The sequence below is a fragment of the Amphiura filiformis genome, chromosome 2, assembly GCF_039555335.1.
Source record: "Amphiura filiformis chromosome 2, Afil_fr2py, whole genome shotgun sequence".
NCBI classification, from domain to species: domain Eukaryota; kingdom Metazoa; phylum Echinodermata; class Ophiuroidea; order Amphilepidida; family Amphiuridae; genus Amphiura; species Amphiura filiformis.
In genome coordinates, this window is record NC_092629.1 from 71754070 (window position 1) to 71757510 (window position 3441).

Consider the following 3441-nt stretch of genomic DNA (forward strand, 5'->3'; position numbering starts at 1 on the left):
ATCATCTGCAGCTGGTGGTAGATCATCAGGATTGAGTCTTAATACTGACTTATACCTTGGAAGTGGTCCACCAGAGATGACCGTAATGTAAGTATAACCATTTCAACATGGGTTTAGTAGAATGGCAACTTGAAAATACAATTAAACCCTTTAAACAACCGAGTGATATGGGAAGTGGTAATTTGGGGCACCATATTTTTTTACCGGGGCAATACGATGGATTTCAGTGAGGTCAAAAGTAATAAAATTGCCGCAAAAATGGTGGAAAATGTAGTACTTTTGGGGGGAGTGGGATGTAACAAGCGAAGGACAATATTTCTGACTGGGAGGCATTCCCCCACCCCCGTCGTGGCGCCATTCCAGTTGAACCCGTTAACTGGGTTCAACTCCATGGAACTAATTGAAAATCTAATTAAATACAGGTCAAACACACTTCTACTTAGGAAGTTAAAAAAGAGGCATATTGAAATATAAGTTCATAATAGAGTATGCTACAGAAAATAATGCTGCAGGATTAATCCATGGACATTCATACAATAATGACACAATATGTTCCTACCAGTTGCTACCTTTGTCCTCAGTGGACCATTACAAGTCCCACACGTTAATTGATGTTCCTTTTCCGTATTACATTACAGAATACAAATGCAGACTGGTGTGGTAAAAGGTCTGTCAGGTTGCATTAGAGAGGTGGCAATCAATAATCTACCTTTGATCTTGTCGTACCCCGGAGGTGACATTCTGTATGGTGCCAATGTGGGTGAATGTGACGTCTGACGGCTGAACCTTAGAGTTATGTTTGTCCATGTTTGGATATTTTGCTTAAATAATACAGTTTATTTTTGTAGAGTAATACATGGCTCTTATAGGAAATGAGTCAAAGAAGCCACTAGTCACATTTATATTTCCATATGTAATGCATGTGGGGGATGAAACCCATCACAATGAGCATTGTAGCCTCTTTACCTGTGAGTGTGGATTTATTTTTCTCAATATTCGAGCACAAACAATCTTCACACCTTTAGTCATATTAATTAATACCCGTAGCCTGATTAGGAAGACTGATGAATTTCGGCTAATATTCTTAGGTCTTTGGGGAAAAAATTTGTATCTTCAATACGAAAGGTCAACATTTTCATATGATGGTCGGCTCTTCCTCCCAGCTACATACAGTTAACTTACATAGCACTAAATTTATAAAGTTTACTTTAAAGACTGTTAAATGTTTCAAATATCAATTTTTAATATTTTGCCAGAATTTGTGTGTTATATAGCGAATTTCGAAAAATCAGAAGGACTTTCCTCGTATTCAGAATGCAATTGGGTGACCGATCCCTTAAATGGTAAACATAAAACTATTGACTATCGCTGTTATAAACTTTTTAATGAGACCCGTTTCCTGATGCATGAGCTCTGTAATGTACCGTGGAATGAAATCGGGTTTAATGATGTTAATGATGCTTTGCAGAATAAATATGGCACATGTTATTGATAAACATATACCTAAGAAATCAAAGCATGTGAAAGCAATTCACCGCCGTGGCTTACTAATGAAAGTTACTCAAAATACCAAATAATTCCATATACACGCATAAAATATGCCTCTTAATGGGTGCTTTTGACAAAAGAGGCGAATGCTAAATTAATGCAGACGTTTTCCACAATAACATTAATTGCAATTTTAGCAAATCAGTTTCCGATATAGGCGGCTGTACAAACAAGTATTATAATAAGACCAATCTATTGTTTTTGGCATATTAACGGCTGTATTTGATAGGGCATCGTATACGCACGAGAGAGCTGAGTTCAAAACCTACCTACCTATCAATCCTCTTCGGGCCCTGTAGCCCATAAGGCTGCAAGTCTCCTCCTCCAACTGTCCCCATCTCTATCTGTTGGCTTGGCTTCGTTCCGTGACCCCCACCCTAGTTTCTTTCTTTTTCCAATATTCGCATCCACGTTGTCTCAGGGCGACCAACTTTCCTTCTGCCCTGTCATGCAGTGGTTATTGTCATCCATCCTTAGCACATGACCAAACCATTTCCACCTCCTTATGTTTACTTCTTCACTCGATTCTCTCTGAAAGGCCTGTTGAGTACGGTATTGTACTATTTGGGGGTGTTATCAGAATTCATTTGAACAAGAGGAAGTCTAGGGATAATATTAGTTTATACAGCCGTCTGTATCGGTAATTGGTTTGCTAAAAGTGCAAATAAATGACTTTTCAGTTTACATGTAACATTTATGGAAATGTCGATTAAAGAGGGCGCTATACCATTATTTACGGGAATTATAAGCACTTTTAAGCAGCTTTTTTTTATTTCATGTTGGTGTGTATTAATACTTCCTGAGGGAACTATTGTCCCAATATAATTAATGTCCTTGTGAGTTTACACCTAGCATATAGTTATAATACAAGGAATACATTTGGAAAAAATCTTTTTCTTTTACTTTTAACAGCCTTATCAGTTAATCTTTCTGTACTCCAAGTAACCGTGTGGCTTCCTCGTGTAAACTAAACGTAATTCAAATGCTACCTATGGACAAGTTTACATGTATTTATTTGTAGCATAACCTAAAAATATATATGATTTTTATCGCAGAGGGTACCAAGGAAAAAGTGAAGAAATTTGTTTCTATCATTTTGCAAACGTTGGGAAGTATAATCTACCAGAGTGCAGCTAATTGGAGGAGTTTGAAAATGATTACTGAAGTGACACTAATATTTAAGTTTAGCTATCGTTGCTACCAAGTAAATATGTTAGTATTGAACTTTTCACAGCTACAAAAGTGTCAATGTTTAGCAAAAATTCGATTTATGTTTTTATTATTTCACTCTGAGAATATTTATCATCAATTAAAGGTAATTTGAAGTCATATAATTATCTATATTCAATCTTACAAATTGTAGTTCTAATGCAAATAAAATCAATTTTTCGACAACAAATAATTATGACAATATATTTTTTTTTTTTTTTTTTCCGGTGTACATTTTACAATCATAGTTTACTCAGATAAATACAGAAATTTCATTTTTATACACCAGGTTTTTTTAAATATTAAACAATACATAAACAATACCAGCGCGCACACACACTCTCACATACATATTTATATAGCATTTGAATGGTCTAGCTTTTACAGTAAGAACAAAATGTTTAGTTGAAAAGTCCTTCCAAACCTGCCATTTATTTTGATAAATTCGGCATTTTGAATCTTTTAAAAGAATGAATCTTTCCAATTTATGATAATATTCTATTTCCTTCTGAAGAGGGATAAAAGAAAGGTTTGAATTTTGGCATCTTTTTCTGTATATATAAAACTTAGTTAAAATGAGAATTAAATTTAGAGCACTATTTATTTTTCCTAAATCTGTCCCGAAAAGAATATGATTTCGGTTGAAAGTGATAGGAATACCGAGTTTTTGTAAACACCAGGTTT